Source organism: Kogia breviceps, chromosome 6 (assembly GCF_026419965.1).
Source record: "Kogia breviceps isolate mKogBre1 chromosome 6, mKogBre1 haplotype 1, whole genome shotgun sequence".
NCBI classification, from domain to species: domain Eukaryota; kingdom Metazoa; phylum Chordata; class Mammalia; order Artiodactyla; family Physeteridae; genus Kogia; species Kogia breviceps.
Window position 1 is genome coordinate 15,377,907 of NC_081315.1, and position 21,150 is coordinate 15,399,056.

The 21,150-nt window shown below is 37.0% G+C and overlaps 1 pseudogene; it reads left to right on the forward strand.

The window, feature by feature from the left end:
• The first annotated feature begins 18,102 nt into the window (after positions 1-18,102).
• On the forward strand, positions 18,103-18,770 carry LOC131758818 (AP-3 complex subunit sigma-1 pseudogene; annotated as a pseudogene).
• Positions 18,771-21,150: the final 2,380 nt, after the last annotated feature.

The following is a 21,150-nucleotide window of genomic DNA, read 5'->3' on the forward strand; positions in this document are numbered from 1 at the left end:
AAAAAAATTTATTTTATGATTACTTTGAATCTTAAGGTTATGTTTCTCCCTTCACTTTAGTTTCTGAGAATCTTAGAGCTCAGTCTTTACCTAGAACTAACAACATGTTAAGAGTTCTGTTATTTTATTTGGCTACTAACTTTGTATTTTTCTTCAAATTAGCACTTTTGTTGGTAATTTATCATAGAGTTCACTCTTATCAACAACCTTCCCTTTTCTTTTTTTTTTTTCTTTTTTGGCCACATCCTGTGGCATGCGGGATCTCAGTTCCCTGACCAAGGATCAAACCCATGCCCCCTGTAGTGGAAGTGTGGAGTCTTACCCACTGGACGGCCAGGGAAGTCCCCTTAATTCACTTTTTAAAATTTACTTTTTAAAAAACCAAATTAACACTTTGGTCAGGGGCTATAAGAGGTTTCCCTTATAGCCCCTGACCACACACATAAATACCCGCCCCTCACTATCAACATTCCCCCACCAGAGGGGCACATTTGTTGCCACTGATATGTCATAATCACCCAAAGTCCATAGTTTACACTGCAGTTCATTTTTGGTGTTGTGTATTATCTGGATTTGGAAAAACGTATAATGACATGAATCCATCATTATATTATAATACGGAGTATTTTAACTTCTCTAAAACTCCTCTGGGTTCTGCCTTTTCATTCCTACCCCCCACCCAACACATGGCAACCACCCATCATTTTACTATCTCCATAGTTTTGCCTTTTCCAGAATGTTACATAGTTTTAACAACCTTCCTGTTTTAAAAGCAGCCAATAAAATGCTAAGAACTAAACATTAACCTAGAATTAGCAATTTAAAAAATTTATATTATTTGGTTTGCTTACTAACATTATTCTAATCATTTGTCTTTCAAAATGATCACTGTCATTTACTTTGACCTTAGTGTACATTTTTGTCAACTGCTTTAAAAAAAAAACTGAGAAATTGAATGCATAAAACATCATATCCAAACCAAGATTCATTCATTCATGCATGCATTCGCTGAATAAAAATACGGTGAAAACTCATCCTGTGCCAGGCACTGTGCTGAATGTTGAGTTATAAAAATGAATAGAACCTCACATAAATATAGTCAGCTGATCCTTGAAAAAGGAGCAAAGGCAATACAATGGAGCAAAGATAATCTTTTTGATAAATTGTGCTGGAATAATGGGACTTTCACAGGCAAAAAAAAAAAAAAAATGAATCTAGACATGGAACTTACATCCTTCACAAAAATTAACTCAAACTTGATCACAGACCTAAATGTAAAATGCAAAATAATAAAACTCCTAGAAGATAACACAGGAGAAAACCTAGATGCCCTTGTGTATGGTGATGACTTTTTAGATACACCACCAAGAGCATGATCCATGAAAGAAATAATCAATAAGCTAGACTTCATTTAAATTAAAACTTCTGCTTCATGAAAGACACTGTCAAGAGAATAAGACCATCTACAGATGGGGAGAAAATATTTACAAAAGACATATCTGATAAATGTCTGTTATCCAAAAAGAACACTTAAAACTCAACAATAAGAAAATAAATACCCTGATATAAAAATGGGCCAAAGACTTTAACAGACAAGTCTTCAAATAAGTACGTGACAAGATACTCCACATTATGTGTCACCAGGGAAAGGCAAATTAAAATAACGAGATACTACACACCTTTTCGAATGGCCCCAAATCTAAAACACTGACAACACCAAGTATTGCTGAAGAGATGAAGCATCAGTACTCTCATTCATTTCTGGTGGGAGTGCAAAATAGTACAGCCACTTTGGAAGACAGTTTGGCAGTCTTCCAAAACTAAACATATTCTTGCCATATGATCCAGCAATTGTGCTCCTTGGTATTTACCCAAAGGAGTTGAAAACTTATGTCCACACAAAAACCTACACATGGATGTTTATAGCAGCTTTATTCATAACTGCCAAAACTTGGAAGCAGCCAAGATGTGCTGTAGCAGGTGAATGGATAAATAAACTGTGGTACATCCAGACAATGGAATGTTATTCGGCACTAAAAAGAATGAGCTACCAAGCCATGAAATGATGAAAGAATTTTAAATTCATATTACTAAGTGAAAGAAGCCAATCTGAAAATACTATGTACTGTATAATTATACACTACATATAGAACTATATGTACAGTACAGTAATTGTATATGTACAGTAACTATATATACAGTACAGTAACTATATGACATTCTAGTTAAGGCAAAACTATAGAGACAATAAAAAGATCAGATCAGTGCTTTCCGGGGGATTGGGGTTCGGGCAGAAGGGAGATGAATAGGCAGAACACAGAGGATTTTTAATGCAGTTAAAATATTGTGTATGGTACCATAATGATGATACAATTGGCCAAACCCATATACAATGTAAAACAATAAGAGTGAACCATAATGTAAATTAGGGATTTTGATGATTATGATGCATAGACGTAGGTTCATCCAAATGTATCATCCTGGTGAGTGACACTGATAATGAGGGAGGCTATGCATGCATATGGGCATGGAGTAAATGGGAAATCTCTCTATCTTCCCCTCAGTTTTGTTTTGAACCTGAAGCTGCTCTAAAATTATAAAGTCTTAATAAAAAATTAAAATAAAAAAGAGGAAAAATGAATAAGACACAATCAATTTCTCTAAGGAGTTCACAGTTCAAAGGAGCAGACAGGTAAGTGAACAAGCATTAACATGTGATAAGCTAGACCACAGCAGAGTCAAGCACTGGGTGCTAATGAATAGAGGAGGGATATGTAACCCACTTTGACGCCAATAGATTGGGTCAAGAAACAATTTCCTGGAGATGGTGACGTAGCTGAATCTTGTAACCACCATTTTGATAATATTGATAAGTTCTGCTACTTCTTTTAGGACATTTACTTACATTAAAATTCATCATAATTTAACTCCCATGATTTCTAATTGTATTCCACCCCAACTATCCCAAGTCATGGTTATATAGAAAAGGCAAATTAATCAAACCAGAATTAGAAGGTCTGCACTAGTTCAGCCATTTTTCCTGCAAATTTTTATAACAGGAAAAAGAAATTGTACCAAAAGCACAGAAATTATTTCCAAGTTTGCTTTTATTTAGCTATCCACTATAGATATGAATGGTATTAATTATGGCCAATCCCATATTGGTATATTTATATTTTGATACATATTTTTGGTGAGACGTGATCATAAGTCAATCTACCATTAAGTTCCAGCTAACTCATCTATAATACTTTCAATTTATTGCTAAGGTCAATATCCTTTGAGCAAAACTATGCTTGAGAAGTATTAGGTCACTCTTTTTCAGAGTTGCTTTTCAGGCTTAAATGAACAAATGAACAAAAAACTTGATTTTTATAGAAGCAAGTAAAATCCTTAAAAAATATCAGGCTGAAGAACTTTGATTCAACTTAATAGCCTAAAGGAAACATTTAGGAATAGCTTCTTTTAAATGCATATGAAGGTCATTTCTTCCATTACTTGAAAAATACAGTGTTGTTAGATTGTGTAGTTGTAGCCTACAGGCAAAATAGTGAATAATTTATTGAAACATACAACTTTATCTCTAAAATTTTTGTTATAATCTTTCATTATTTTATTGATATGAAATGCCTATAATGTAAATACTATTATAAAATTATAACCACATTGAATTTTAATCTGTAGTTCCATCTACATAATTATATTATAACCAGATCAGTCATAAGTCCTTAAAATAGTATTATATTTGCATAATGATTAAATTTTGTTTTTTTAAGTATTTAATATTTAATTTTTCAGCTTGAGTAGGATGATACCTACTCAAAGATAACAAAAATAGGGTAGCTTGAACAAAATATTACAAATATGAATTATCCACCATTTAACTATTTTGGTGTAGCTTGCAATGTTTTAACATACTGACATTTCAAATCCATGTAATATCTAATGATTACTTTGTATAATTTCTTCAGCTTAAACTAAACTATAGGCTGTAAACCAATGGTTTCTTGACACAGCATTTTATGCAACTTACTTTTCTTGTATTATATGCCTTTTGTTCTATTGCAATTGCTAATTGCTTCCATTACAGTAATTACCATTCTTCATTTTCTCTCACAGAAGATTTCCTGCACTTCCTATTACTTAAAACATAATTTTATAAATGACAATAACCAAAGAGGAAAGGATAAAGTATAGAGCTTTTAGTTCTGCTCATAAAACTACCACTTGTTGGTTTTCTGCTCAATTGATTGTGCTCATTGTAACAAATGCACGATCACTCCTGAAGAGATGGGCATATGAAGAATGAAATCCCTGGTAAGTGGGACATGTTACAGGAAGCCCATAACTGAAATCAGCACTCGCTGAGCTCATGTTGTTTTGCATGCTAGATACAAAGGTAAGAACAAGCATCTCCCAATCTAGTCAGGTTTCTTTATGACTCTTTCTCAAAGTTTGGTCCCAGAGCCTATAGCTTCAGCTTCATCTGAGAAGCAGTTAAAAGTGCAAAATCAAACTCCAGAGTTAGGGCTTAGTAATCTGTGTTTTAACAAACCCCCCATGAGGTTTATGATGTGTGCTAAAGCTTGAGAACCACTGCTTTACCAGATGCTCTTATAGATCACTTTCCTTTCTCACAAAGCACTTATCTGAATAAAGTGAAATTATACATGTTTATTAACATATGGGGCTTCTTCATGACCTTTCCCCAACTCGTCTGCAAGCTCCCCTGGGACAGGGACCTCCTCTGCGCTTGCTCCTCGTGAACCTCCAGAGCCCTGCAGTGTCACTTAGCTCTCTGCAACATTATCTTTGGTGAATAGCATCATGCTTTTGAACTTGACTCTTAAAAGTAGGTATTACATAAATATACAAAAAAAATTACAAGGAAGATTATATCAAATATTAAACTCAAATGTGAGGGTAAAAATAGATTTGGCCTTTCAGTTTATGTGCCTTAGACATATCTTGTCTTACTTGGTAAGATGCAACATTGAGCTCAAAGGCATTTTCATAAATGTTTACTATAATTAGGCTAATGTTTATATTAATACAGTACATATAGTTTCACTATATATATTGTATTATATGTATTGTATACATACAATATACATATTGTATACATACAATACATATGTATTATATATATAGTTTCACTATATATATTGTGTGTATTGTATTGCTTATATTAATACAATACATATAGTTTCACTATATATAATATATACATATATTATTTGCTTTATTTGTTTATTATAACTATACAAGTATTTAAATTTATATAATACAGTTTAAAATGCTTTCACATTGATTGGTTCTTTGATCAAATGGTGGGAACAATATTTTAAAAATATGAGTAGTTTTTGAGGCAAAATATAAAAAGAAGTCACCAACAAAAGGAGTCTATTGAGAAGCATTATTTCACACTTTTTCTGAGTTGCTTTTGAAGACTTAATGTCAAAATAATATGATATTTTAAAAATTTACACCTTGCGTGAGTTATATCCATAATCTAATTCATGCGCTCCATTCTTTAATGTAGCTTTAAAAAGATTCATGCAGCTACCTTTGCAAACACTTCCTCCCTTGGCTCTTGGTCTGTTCATTTTTCTGATCCTTGATGAGAGTATGCATAGAAAAACCAAGGCAATCTCATAAGAATAAGATGCATCATCTTAACTCTGTATTTACAGATTTTTCTAAGTAATACTTAGAAATAATATGTGTAGGTTACTATTCATCCTTACCTTTAAAGCACTTACAGAAAAAAAAAAAAAAAGAACTGTCAACACAAATGTAAGTGCAATTACCTATGACATGCAGTATCAGGTCTGCCCTTGACATTTGCAAGATCAAGACAAGAGGAAATGGAGGTTCAAATTCCATATGTCTAAATATGTAAATGTTACATTAAACTCAAAACAACAAAGAGTTAAATATGCTCTAATCTCTTCCTTTATAAACGGCACTCCTCAAAATCACCTGGAAGGACAGAATTTCGTGCCTAAATGTGGCTCTGTAGTGTGCCCGTCCTCCTCCTCCAGCCCTGGCTCAGTCTTCTACTATAGCAGAGCACCCCAGCTGGGACTAACGGATCTGTCCAAAGTCTCCACAAACAACCTCCCCTTGGCCGACACTTGAGCCTGGAGGTACCCACAAGAGTGGTATATAATCCACCCTAGAGGGGACCCAGGCAGGCTGTGGACACAGATTAGGAGCCATTGGGGTACAAAATTCCAGTGCACAGGAACAAGTACCATGGTCTGGAAGGTGATGCATGGGCTCTGAATGCACACATCTCAACAGGCCCAGGGATGCCTCAGCTCACGGATAGATGCTGCTGGAAGGAGACCAGAGTGTGGGCCCTCAAGCGTATGGCAATGCAGGAAGGGTTTCTATGTGCCTTGGTCCAAGGGTGGAACTGTGCAGCACACAGAAAAGATGTTTGAAGGTAACACATTCTACTTGTCTTTGCCCAAGTCAGTGAATTTCTTCATGCTTTCACTTCTTTTGAAAAAAATACCTTTCAAGTTTTTCCCCCCAGCATTTCTAAGGAGGATTGAGAGCTGCCCTCTAATCACTTTTCACATCATTTTTGTCTATTGTTTTTCTTATTATAATGGCATTATTGTAAGAAAAGAGTCATGTTGCCAGGGTAACCAGAGTGGAGAATAGGCATTGTTGTCACTGCAAAAAACTTAACTCTTCTTGAGCAAATTTCCGCTGTAATATTAGACCCACTCAATTTTGTGTGAATAGTTTACAGTTTCTATTTCTCACCTTTCTCTTTCCTTCTCTCTCTCTCTCCAAGTATGGCTGTCCTGTTGATTTTCTCTTGAACCTACTCTTTTTGTACCTACTATTTAATATGGCCACCGTCTCCTTTATTCAATAGCTTTTCTCTTCTGTTCATCACTGCACACTCGACACTGCCAAATGGTAGCACTGGCAGCTCATTTAAACTTAGAGAACCTTGCTCTACTGGTAACTTTTCAAGTTGGCCTTGAATTAGAACATCTGTACAGCCTGTGCTTAGATGATTTCTCTGCCATTATTACTGCCCCACAGGACAGGACTGGGCAGCCCAAAGTGGGCAGTGAGAGTAGAACAGAAAGCCAACATAAATATCCCTTCAAAGCTACTTTCCATTTTCACTTAACATTTTTCTGTGCCTAATTCTATATTTAAACTTCTATTTCAAAGTATTTTCATTGAAAGGAAGATCCAACATTGCCACCATAGGCCAATCATTAAAGTTAGAAGTGGAATCACACAGGACTTATTAATTTATATCAAATAAACAGGTCAACGATGAGGCTGCTTTGCATATATTTAGTGGTTTTTCATATTAGAAATTTTTTGATATTCTTATTTATTTTATAATATTTTAGTTAATGCTTTGAATCATACTAGTTTACTGTGTATAAAAAAACAGACACTTTTACACATTTTCTTAGGCTATTCTTCCTTGCGATTTAAACTTAACGAGGAAATAAAACCTCATGCTCTATCAGGCTGTGTGCTCTAAAAGTTCTGAGTAATATTATATTAGCACATTCTCTATGAACCTGCAGTGGTTAAATAGAAAACAGCTTCATATCCTAGTGCTTTACAGAAAGGATCATGGTTATTTCCACCTCATTCTAAGGGACAACAATCTCAAATCTTTTGACTACTAATTTGTCTTTGATGCTGCAACTTTGCTTGTCACTGAATGTAAAAGAAATAGATGCTGAATTTAGAAATCAAACTGCTTAAGGGGACATTTGCAAATAGATAATGATGCTAGTGCAAAGCAGAAAACATAAAAGTCAAGAAAACACTGGAAAAGAGGAAGAAGTAGAACAGGCATATAGGGAAGTAAACAGACAAACACCTGGGAAGTAAAGAAAGCAAGTTTTACTTGTGCAATGAATAGTGAACAAGCACAAGTAGTGGGATGCAATCAAAACCATGTTCATTATATCACCACCCTGTCTATTTAACTTTGCTCAGTGGGGCTACTTTTCACCTGTCACTGGATAAAAATTTAGGCACCCATGGCTTTTCTGCTACCTCGTAGCTAATTCAAGTTGCTGTCACCTTATGTCACAAAGCAGAGTCTTAATTCAGTACAGTGAATGCCCAGTCCTATTTTTTATATTTTTTCGCGGTACGCGGGCCTCTCACTGTTGTGGCCTCTCCCGTTGCGGAGCACAGGCTCCGGACGCGCAGGCTCAGCGGCCATGGCTCACGGGCCCAGCCGCTCCGCAGCATGTGGGATCTTCCCGGACCGGGGCACGAACGCGCGTCCCCTGCATCGGCAGGCGGACTCTCAACCACTGCGCCACCAGGGAAGCCCCCAGTCCTATATTTTAAAAGTCAAAGTTTCCAACTTCAGACAAAATGATAGTTACTCCTCTTTTTCCAGTCGGCTCTGTCCTGATGAAAAGCCTGCATGCTTGCAGTCATGGGCAAGTGCCAATCAAGCTGCCTGCTTTCTGGGCTTGGCTGAGGTAGAAAGCAGACTCCTTCCTGGGGGTAGGCACTTTGGTTTCTTTGGTGATTCCCCTCAACCTCTTCCCCCATCATTGAGGGTCTCTCAATTTTGAGGGATATACCCTCTATCTATTACAGCTTTCATTCATCTGAGTTTGGTCAGAGGAGAGAAACTGCTAAGGGAGATATAGAGTAAGTTATGTATTGCAGGGATCATACAATGTAGGAGCTGGTAAAGCAGTCTATTGTCCTAAATCTGGTGATGACCCTAGAGTTACTATAGGTCAGCCAGACTGGCTGTCAGAAATGAAAGCTGGGGCTTCCCTGGTGGCGCAGTGGTTGAGAGTCCGCCTGCCGATGCAGGGGACGCGGGTTCGTGCCCCGGTCCGGGAAGATCCCACATGGCTCGGAGTGGCTGGGCCCGTGAGCCATGGCGGCTGAGCCTGTGTGTCCGGAGCCTGTGCTCTGCAACGGGAAAGGCCACAGCAGTGAGAGGCCCGCGTAACGCAAAAAAAAAAAAAAAAAAGAAAAAAAAAGAAAAGAAAAAAGAAAGCTGGACCTGGATGATAACAGAGACAAACTGCACCTTACAAGGACAAACAGGGACCCTCAAGACAAACTATAGAAGGGCCTGGAGGAGTTATGAGTTCAAGTACAGCATTATGCTAATTAGGCGAGCCAGTGAAACAGCAACTATGAATGCAAAAACTGCCTGGCCCCTGCACTGACCTTCAGAGCTTAATGGTTAAGCTTTTATTTCTGCCTTTACTTCTGACTTCCAAATGCCTGGCACATTTCTCCCAAAGCCAACATGGCCTGGAACCATATAGGTAAGGAATTACTAGGAAATGTAGATCCAGATTGACTAAGGTGAACAGAGTAGGGCCACTACAAGACTCACCATTTATCTCTGCTGGTGCAGATAAGAATCTCAAGAAAACTCATCTTGTCTCTGCAGAGACTTGTTCAGATACCAAATGACAAAATTATTGGACATAATCCCTTTTTCTCTCTCTCCCTGTCTCTCTCTCTTTGCACAAATCAGGTCCATGGGAAACATATATCCAACACACCCCGGACAGACTTACCAACCAAAGTGTTCTCTTCTCCTTTATTTCTGCCTTCAACCCAGTTTCACTGCACCAGCTCTGCTTCAGAGAATAGATGTCAAACTGTCTGAAAGGTCTCGCTGAAGTCTTTCTCCTTAGATATGAGGGGAAGGGCAGGGATTCCTGCTCCTGGGGATGGGGTAGCACTCTGAGCCCGGTCCAGCTGCCACTAGAGAAATTCTCATTCTCCAAATCCTCGTCCCTAAATGCCCTCAGTGGGGGTGGGAGTTTTTGGAATCATGTAATAATTTTGTAATATCTCCCATGTAAATCCGTATCTTGTTCTAGCACTGAGGTTTGACCTAGCTAGTCTTTTATATTTTGGCACTTCAATGAGAGCATCCAATTTAACTTTCTGTTTTTAAGAAAAAAATGTATACCTAAAGTTTTATATTTCCTTACACATTTATATTTCCTTATGCATTTAGCCTATGAATGAAATTCCTACTTATTTAAGTTTAGAAGCAGCATGGCATATATAATGGCTTATGGACAACCTTCATTTTCCTATAAGTATATGGAGACTACTATACATGATGTGTGTTTCAATCTTACAAGAAGGATACTAATGTTAATACTTTAAATATTAACTATCAACCCTCTTAGGGCTCAAAACCATTGCATGTACCCTACTTACTGTTTTATTTGTATTTTTAAAGCAAATTTTATAGCAGCTCTGAATTCTGCGTCTTCCTCTACTGGTAACATCATCCTGCAATCTTTCACTAAAACTAATAGCAAACCCAACTCTAGCTGTCTCCTGCTGTCTCCTCAGTATTGATGATCTGATAATTAAAATGAGACCTGCTACTAAGCACCATCATTTCTGATCCTGTGGAAAGAGCTGTACTTTTGAACTCTCCAAACCATATCTTTCTGTACATAAAATTGATAACTAGAAATGGGCTTGGGAAAATTCACAATCAGGGAAGATCTCAGACAAACAGGGTAGAACACATGAGGCAGTGCAGTGAGGATGAAAGCTGCAGAAGCTAAAAAGATATTGGGTGGCAATTTCTCATTTATTTTAATGTTAATATAGAATATGAAATCATAATACAAGTGAATATTTAGCAACTACAGAAAATAAAAATAACAAGTCTCAAGACTTAAACAGCAATTTAACAATTCCTTTTTTTTTTTAAACTTATTTTATTTATTTGCACAGGCCTCTCATTTTGGTGCCTTCTCTTATTGCAGAGCATGGGCTCTAGAGGGAAGGCTCAGCAGCAGTGGAGCACGGGCTCAGTAGTTGTGGCTCTTGGGCTCTAGAACACAGGCTCAGTAGTTGTGGCACATGGGCCTACTTGCTCCACAGCATGTGGGATCTTCCCAGACCAGGGCTCAAACCCATGTCCCCTGCATTGGCAGGTGGATTCTTAACCACTGCACCACCAGGGAAGCCCAGAAATTCCTTTTTAAAAAAAAAATATTTGAATTTTACTTTATTTTTTTATACAGCAGGTTCTTATTAGTCATCAATTTTATACACATCAGTGTATACATGTCGATCCCAATCTCCCAATTCATCACACCACCACTGCCACCTCCCCGCAGCTTTACTCCCTTGGTGTCCATACGCTTGTTCTCTACATCTGTTTCTCAACTTCTGCCCTGCAAACCAGTTCATCTGTACCATTTTTCTAGGTCCCGTGTACATGCGTTAATATACGATATATTTTTTTCTCTGACTTACTTCACTCTGTATGACAGTCTCTAGATCCAACCATGTCTCAAAAAATGACCCAATTTCATTCCTTTTTATGGCTGAGTAATATTCCATTGTATATATGTACCACAACTTCTTTATCCATTTGTCTGTCTGTGGGCATTTAGGTTGCTTCCATGACCTGGCTATTGTAAATAGTGCTTCAATGAATAACGGTGTGCATGCGTCTTTTTGAATTTATGGTTTTCTCTGAGTATATGCCCAGTAGTGGGATTGTTGGATCATATGGTAAGTCTATTTTTAGTTTTTTAAGGAACATCCATACTGTTCTCCATAGTGGTTGTATCAATTTACATTCCCACCAACAGTGCAAGGGGGTTCCCTTTTCTCCACACCCTCTCCCAGCATTTGTTGTTTGTAAATTTTCTGATGATGCCCATTCTAACTGGTTTGAGGTGATACCTCATTGTAGTTTTGATTTGCATTTCTCTAATGATTAGTGATGTTGAGCAACTCTTCATGTGCTTCTTGACCATCTGTATGTCTTCTTTGGAGAAATGTCCATTTAGGTCTTCTGCCCATTTTTGGATTGGGTTCTTTGTTTTTTTAATATTGAGCTGCATGAGCTATTTATATATTTTGGAGATTAATCCTTCATCTGTTGATTCATTTGCAAATATTTTCTCCCATTCTGAGGGTTGTCTTTTCATCTTGTTTACGGTTTTCTTTGCTGTGCAAAAGCTTTTAAGTTTCATTAGGTCCCAATTGTTCATTTTTGTTTTTATTTCCATAACGCTAGGAGGTGGATCAAAAAAGATCCTGCTGTGATTTATGTCAAAAAGTGTTCTTCCTATGTTTTCCTCAAAGAGTTTTATAGTGTCTGGTCTTACATTTAGGTCTCAAACCCATTTTGAGTTTATTTTTGTGTATGGTGTTAGGGAGTGTTCTAATTTCATTCTTTTACATGTAGCTGTCCAGTTCTCCCAGCCCCACTTATTGAAGAGACTGTCTTCTCCATTGTATATCCTTGCCTCCTTTGTCATAGATTAGTTGAACATAGGTGTGTGAGTTTATCTCTGGGCTTTCTATCTTGTTCCATTGATCTACGTTTCTGTTTTTGGGCCAGTACCATATTGTCTTGATTACTGTAGCTTTGTAGTATAGTCTGAAGTCAGGGAATCTGATTCCTCAAGCTCCAGTTTTTTTCCTCAAAACTGCTTTGGCTGTTCAGGGTTTTTGTGTTTTTGTTTTGTTTTTGTGTCTCCATAGAAATTTTAAGATTTTTTGTTCTAGTTCCGTAAAAAATGCCATTGGTAATTTGATAGGGAGTGCATTGAATCTGTAGATTGCTTTGGGTAGTATAGTCATTTTCACAATATTGATTTTTCCAATCCCAAAACATGGTATATCTCTCCATCTGTTGGTATCATCTTTAATTGCTTTCATCAGTATCGTATTGTTTTCTGCATACAGAATTTTTTCTCCCTAGGTAGGTTTATTCCTAGGTATTTTATTCTTTTTGTTGCAATGGTAAATGGGAGTATTTCCTTAATTTCTCTTTCAGATTTTTCATCATTAGTGTATAGGAATGCAAAAGATTTCTGTGTATTAATTTTGTATCCTGCAACATTACCAGATTCACTGATTACCTCTAGTAGTTTTCTGGTGGCATCTTTAGGATTCTCTATGTATAGTATCATGCCATCTGCAAACAGTGACAGTTTTACTTCTTCTTTTCCAAGTTGGATTCCTTTTATTTCTTTGTCTTCTCTGACTGCTGTGGCTAGGACTTCCAAAACTATGTTGAATACTAGTGTTGAGAGTGGACATCCTTGTCTTGTTCCTGATCTTAGAGGAAATGCTTTCAGTTTTTCACCATTGAGAATGATGTTTGCCGTGGGTTTGTCGTATATAGCCTTCATTACATTGAGGTAGGTTCCCTCTATGCCAACTCTCTGGAGAGTTTTTATCATAAATGGGTGTTGAATTTTGTCAGAAGCTTTTCCTGCATCTATTGAGATGATCATATGGTTTTTCTTCTTCAATTTGTTAATACGGTGTATCACATTGATTGATTTGCGTATATTGAAGAATCCTTGCATCCCTGGGATAAATTCCACTTGATCATGCTGTATGATCCTTTTAATGTGTTGTTGGATTCTGTTTGCTAGTATTTTGTTGAGGATTTTTGCATCTATATTCACCAGTGATATTGGTCTGTAATTTTTTTTTGTAGTTATGTCTGGTTTCAGTATCAGGGTGATGACGGCCTCATAGAATGAGTTTGGGAGTGTTCCTTGCTCTGCAATTTTCTGGAAGAGTTTGACAAGGATGAGTGTTAGCTCTTCTCTAAATGTTTGATAGAATTCACCTGTGAAGCCATGTGGTCCTGGACTTTTGTATGTTGGAAGATTTTTAATCACAGTTTCCATTTGATTACTTGTGAATGGTCTGTTCATATTTTCCATTTCTTCCTGGTTCAGTCTTGGAAGGTTATACCTTTCTAAGAATTTGTCCAGTTCTTCCCGTCCATTTTATTGGGGTAGAGTTGTTTGTAGTACTCTCAGGATGCTTTGTATATCTGCGGTGACTATTGTAATTTCTCCTCTTTCATTTCTATTTTTGTTGATTTGAGTCATCTCCCTCTTTTTCTTGATGAATCTGGCTAATGGTTTATCAATTTTGTTTATCTTCTCAAAGAACCAGCTTTTAGTTTTATTCATCTTTGCTATTGTTTTCCTTGTTTCTACATCATTTATTTCTGCTCTGATCTTTATGATTTCTTTCCTTCTGCTAACTTTGGGTTTTGTTTGTTCTTCTTTCTCTAGTTCCTTTAGGCGTAAGGTTAGATTGTTTATTTGAGATGTTTCTTGTTTCTTGAGGTAGGCTTCTATAGCTATAAAATTCCCTCTTAGAGCTGCTGTTGCTGCATCCCATAGGTTTTGGATCATTGTGTTTTCATTATCATTCATCTCTAGGTATTTTTTGATTTCTTTTTTGATTTCTTCAGTGATCTCTTGGTTATTTAGTAATGTATTGTTTAGCCTCCATATGTTTGTGTTTTTTACATTTTTTTTGCCTTTAATTGATTGCTAATCTCATTGCATTGTGGTCAGAAAAGATGCTTGATATAATTTCAATTTTCTTAACTTTACTGAGGCTTGATTTGTGACCCAAGATGTGATGTATCCTGGAGAATGTTCCATGTGTACTTGAGAAGAAGTTGTAATCTGCTGTTTTTGGATGGAATGTCCTATAAATATCAATTAAATCTATCTGGTCTATTGTGTCATTTAAAGCTTGTGTTTCCTTATTAATTTTCTGTTTGGATGATCTGTCCATTGGTGTAAGTGAGGTGTTAAAGTCCCTCGCTATTATTGTGTTACTGTCTATTTCCTCTTTTATAGCCGTTAGCAGTTGCCTTATGTATTGAGGTGCTTCTATTTTGGGTGCATATATATTTATAATTGTTATATCTTCTTCTTGGATTGATCCCTTGATCATTATGTAGTGTCCTTCCTTGTCTCTTGTAACATTCTTTATTTTAAAGTCTATTTTATCTGATACGGGTATTGCTTCTTCAATTTTCTTGTGATTTCCATTTGCATAGACTTTCTTTTTCCATCCCCTCACTTTCAGTCTGTATGTGTCTGTGTGCCTAGGTCTGAAGTATGTTTCTTGTAGACAGCATATATATGGTTCTCATTTTTGTATACATTCAGCGAGCCTGTGTCTTTTGGTTGGAGCATTTAATCAATTCACATTTAAGGTAATTATCGATATGTATGTTCCTATTACTATTTTCTGAATTGTTTTGGGTTTTGTTTTTGTAGGTCCTTTTCTTCTCTTGTGTTTCCCACTTAGCGAAGTGCCTTTAGCATTTGTTGTAGAGCTGGTTTGGTGGTGCTGAATTCTCTTAGCTTTTGCTTGTCTGTAAAGCTTTTGATTTCTCCATAGAATCTGAATGAGATCCTTGCTGGGTAGAGTAATCTTGGTTGTAGGTTCTTCCCTTTCCTCACCTTAAGTATATCATGCCAATCCTTTCTGGCTTGTAGAGTTTCTGCTGAGAAATCAGCTGTTAACCTTATGCAAGTTCCCTTGTATGTTATTTGTCATTTTTCCCTTGCTTCTTTCAGTAATTTTTCTTTGTCTTTAATTTTTGCCAATTTAATTACTATTTGTCTTGGCATGTTTCTCCTAGGGTTTATCCTGTATGGGACTCTGCACTTCCTGGACTTGGGTGGCTATTTCCTTTCCCATGTTAGGGAAGTTTTTGGCTATAATCTCTTTAAATATTTTCTCGGGTCCTTTCTCTCTCTCTTCTCCTTCTGGGACTCCTATAATGCAAATGTTGTTGTGTTTAATGTTGTTCCAGAGGTCTCTTTGGCTGTCTTCATTTCTTTATTCTGTTCCGCAGCAGTGAATTCCACCATTCTGTCTTCCAGGTCACTTATCCATTCTTTTGCCTCAGTTATTCTGCTATTGATTCGCTCCAGTTTATTTATTCATTTCAGTTATTGTGTTGTTCATCTCTGTTGTTTAATTCTTCTAGATCTTTGTTAAACATTTCTTGCATCTTCTCAACCATTGCCTCCATTCTTTTTCCGAGGTCCTGGATCATCTTCACCATCATTATTCTGAATTCTTTTTCTGGAAGATTGCCTATCTCCACTTTATATAGTTGTATTTCTGGGGTTTTATCTTGTTCCTTCCTCTGGTACATAGCCTTCTGCCTTTTCATCTTGTCTGTCTTTCTGTGAATGTGGTTTTTGTTCCACAAGCTGCAGGATTGTAGTTCTTCTTGCTTCTGCTGTCTGCCCTCTAGTGGATGAGGCTATCTAAGAGGTTGTGCAAGTTTCCTCATGGGAGGGAATGGTGGTGGGTAGAGCTGACTGTTGCTTTGGTGGGCAGAGCTCAGTAAAATTTTAATCCGCTTGACTGCTGGTGGGTGGGGCTGGGTTCCCTCCCTGTTGGTTGTTTGGCCTGAGGCAACCCAACACTGGAGCCTGTCTGGGCTCTTTGGTGAGGCTAATTGCAGACTCTGGGAGGGCTCATGCCAAGGAGTACTTCCCAGAACTTCTGCTGCCAGTGTCCTTGTCCCCATGGTGAGCCACAGCCACACATCCCCACCCCTGCCTCTGCAGGAGACCCTCCAACACTAGCAGGTAGGTCAGGTTCAGTCTCTTATGGGGTCAGTGCTCCTTCCCCCCGGGTCCCGATGCGCACACTACTTTGTGTGTGCCCTCCAAGAGTGGAGTCTGTGTTTCCCCCAGTCCTGTCGAAGTCCTACAATCAAATCCCATTAGCCTTCAAAGTCTGATTCTCTAGGAATTCCTCCTCTTGTTGCCAGACCCCCAGGTTGGGAAGCCTGACGTGGGGCTCAGAACCTTCAGGCCAGTGGAGGGATTTCTGTGGTATAAGTGTTCTCCAGTCTGTGAGTCACCCACCCAGCAATTATGGGATTTGATTTTACTGTGATTGCGCCCCTCCTACCATCTCATTGTGGCTTCTCCTTTGTCTTTGGATGTGGGGTATCTTTTTTGGTGAGTTCCAGTGTCTTCCTGTAGATGACTGTCCAGCGGCTAGTTGTGATTCTGGTGTTCTCACAAGAGGGAGTGAGAGCACCTCCTTCTACTCCAGCATCTTGGTTCAGGGCCCCAGAAATTCCTTTTTGATAGGACAAAAAAGTTGTGGGGTGAGTAGATTAAAAAAAGCCAAGTGTTTTTCCCTTTGAGAATATTTGTGAATCATTTCTCAAACTTTCATTTCATTATGTTAATTTTGGAATCTCCTTAAGCAATTTTAAAGAAATTCAGTTATTTTTCATGGCATGTAATACAGTGAAATAATTACTTATGATAGTACTAAAGACTGTCATACCAAATTCATTTTAATACAATGTGTAATACTACTTATAATATATAGATAAGTGTAAACAAATATAGAATTACTTTAAATTAATTATTCAAGAAAAAACTTAATTATCAAAGGTGAATTTTGAAATTATATCTCAGGATCAATTTTGGGCACTGAGTTAATACTAAAATTATAGATTGTGTATTGACTTAGGAAGAGACAGAATGCCTGGATTTGAATCCCAGTGGGCATGTATCTCTATCACAGGCTTCCTACTGTTGGGCAAGTTGCTTAACCCTTTCAGTTGAATTTCCTCAGTTGGGTCATAGGAGTAAAAGCATCAAGTTTATCATATAATGTTTGAAGAACTAAACATACAAAGGGCTTATAATAGTGCCTGGAACATGTACAGATTCAATAAATATTGTCAATATTGTGTTGCACACACACATTAATCATGTAATCTTAAAATATTTAAAACATATAGAGAGGGGCTTCCCTGGTGGCACAGTGATTGAGAGTCCGCCTGCCAATGCAGGGGACATGGGTTCGTGCCCTGGTCTGGGAAGATCCCACATGCCGTGGAGTGGCTGGGCCCATGAGCCATGGCCGCTGAGCCTGCGCATCCGGAGCCTGTGCTCTGCAACAGGAGAGGCCACAACAGTGAGAGGCCCACGTACTGCAAAAAAACAATCAAACAAACAAAAAAAAACATATAGAGGAATATCTTTATGACTTTGAGGTAGGAAAAGATTTCTTAGTTACAAAACTTAAAAATAATAATATCCATAAAGAAAAAAATGACACTTTCATTACATGATGATTTTAAAGTTCTATATAAATAAAGTAACCCTATATAAAATTAAATAAGTGACAAATTAGGAAGATGTAGTATTTATTTTTATATCATATATATACATACGTATATATGACTGAAAAAAATTAGTATTTGAAAAGTGTTCAAGGGGTGTGGGATGGGGCAGGTGGGGAAGGATCACTAGCAAGATCCTGAGGCGAGGCTCACGCATCTGCCCCCATCCTAGCCCCAGCTCCCACCCAGTTGGCCAGGCTCAGCCATGATCAAGGCAATCCTCATCTTTAACAACGACGGGAAGCCGTGGCTCTCCATGTTCTACCAACCCTACAGTGAAGATACACAACAGCAAATCATCAGGGAGACATTCCATTTGGTACCTAAGAGAGATGAAAATGTTTGTAATTTCCTAGAAGGAGGATCATTAATTGGAGGATCTGACAACAAACTGATTTATAGACATTATGCAACGTTATATTTTGTCTTCTGTGAGAATTCTTCAGAAAGTGAACTTGTCATTTTAGATCTAATTCAATTTTTTGTGGAACCATTAGACAAGTGTTTTGAAAACGTCTGTTAACTGGATTTAATTTTCCACGTAGACAATGTTCACAATATCTTTGCAGAAATGGTGATGGGGAGAATGGTATTGGAGACGAACATGAATGAGATTGTTACACAAATTGATGCACAAACCAAACTGGAGAAATCTGCGGCTGGCTTAGCAGGAGCTCCAGCCTGTGCTGTATCAGCTGTAAAGAATATGAATCTTCCTGAGATCTCAAGAAATATAAACTTTGGTGACATTAGTATAAAAGTGCCAAACCTTTCCTCTTTTACATAAAAATTTAAAAGGCCACTCCCAGATAAAACTGGGGGAAAAGTCATCTAAGTTTACCATGCAGTTGTTTACCAAAAATAGAGGAGGAGAGTCTTAACTTTTGCTCTTGGATTTAAGTCAAGGTACTGTATAGAAGTTATGTAAAATCAGTATGGAAGTTCATTGTTGCTTTTCTTGCTCAGTGATTTTTGAAGAAATTGAGTAGTTACAGTGTGAATTTTTGCTTTATTTTCTAAACTGCATTCCTATGGCCACCTAAGGCATGCCTCTATGTATTGGCTACTACAGTATTTTGAAAAGTGTTTGAGACATTTCTTTAAATTATATACAACCCAAAATGTTGGTGTTTTGTATGGATCACAAGTACAGCATTCCTAATTCTTTCTTTTATTTGTCACAATTGTTATTTAAAGAATGAAGTATGCACTGCATGAAAACATTATGACCTTTTTCTCTTAGTGTAAATAAACTCTGAGCTAACTGGACTTAAAAAAAAAAGTGTTCAAGCCAATCAATTTAAGATAAAATTCAACAGAAAAATATATCAAAGAATAAGGATAACAATTCATAAAAAGGAAAACCTGAATAACAATAAAAAATATGAAAAGATGATCCATCTCATTATAGAAGCTCAGAACCAGGCAAATGAAAATTAAAATGAGATAATATAATATTGAGATAATATAATATAAAATAATATAAAATGAGATAATATAATATTCATACACATCAGATTGAAAAAATTAAGACAGACTCTACCAAGTGAGGGTATGGAAATCAAATAACTCTCCTATATAGTGGTGAAATATAAATTGACAAAACTGTGAAGTGTACCACACTACATAGCAATTCTACCACCAGGCTTATTCTAAAGTGCTCATGGAGAGAAATATATGAGTATTGATTACAGTTTTGTTCATAATTAGGAATACTCGGAAAAACTTTATATATCCACTAAGACGACAAGGGATAAATAAATTGAGGGATATTAAGTCACTGTATTATACTGGAGTTAAAATGAATGAGTTAAAGATATATGCCAAAAAGGTATCATTTATATAAAAATTTTAAAAATCAATAATGTATATCATTTATGAATGTGCAAGTATGTGGTACACATATATGAGAATAATGATACAAATTAAGAAAACTGTTATGTCTAAGGGGGGAGGTGAATAACTTATTTAAAAGTATTCCATAGGTGGCTTTAGTGTCCTTGCTTATAGCTTTAGTTTTCATTTGGTTAAAAATATATGACAGGGACTTCCCGGGTAGTTCAGTGGTTAGGAATCCACCTGCCAATGCAGGGGACACAGGCTCAATCCCTGGTCTGGGAAGATCCCACATGCCGCAGAGCAGCTAAGCCCATGCGCCACAACAACTAAGCCTGCTCTCTAGAGCCTGTGAGTCACAACTGGTGAGCCAGCATGCTGCAACTACTGAAGCCCGCACTCCTAGAGCCCGTGCTCCACAACAAGAGAAGCCACTGCAATGAGAAGCCTGTGCACCACAATGAAGAGTAGGCCCTGCTTGCCGCAACTAGAGAAGGCCCGTGTGCAGCAACAAAGATCCAACACAGCCAAAATATATATATGACGAAAATTACATATATATTTGATGTAGCTTAAAATTTATTATTATTATACAGGTATTTTTTATTAGGTTTTCCTTGGCTCTCATGTTTAAAATCTTTCATAACAAAAATCAATTTAAAATACAATAAGTTTTTCTACTTGTGTTACAACATTAGAAAGAGGCAGAAGTGCCTTAAAAATTGGATTATTAGATTTTGTGCATTTTATTTTAAATTTCCATCAAATTATTGTGTGTGCTTGTTTCATTTTTACTTTTTAAAAAATTTCTCCTTTATTGACGAATAAAATTGTAAGATGTTTAAAGTGTCTATCATGGTGATTTGTCATATGTATACATTGTATAAGGATGCCCCCCCCCTTCTGGTTAACTGACATATTCACCTTCTCACATATTTATTTATTATTATTTTTTAATTTGTATTATTGTGTTTTTGGTGAGAACATTTAGCAAATTTCTTAGCAAATTTCAATTATATAATATAGAGTTGACAGTTATAATCATCATGTTATTCATTAGACCCTCAGACCTCATTCATTTTACAGCTGATTTGTACACTTTTACCAATTTATCCCCATTTCCCCTACTCCCAGCCCCTGGCAACTATTTTTCTATTATGTTTCTATGAGTTTGACCTTTTTTTTTTAGATTAAACATACAAGTGATGCCATGGAGTACTTATTCTCTGTCTTATTTCACTAAGCATAATGTTCTCAAATTCCATTCATGTTGTCTCAAATGGCAAAGTTTCCTCTTTCTCATGGCTGAATAATATTTCATTGTGTGTGTG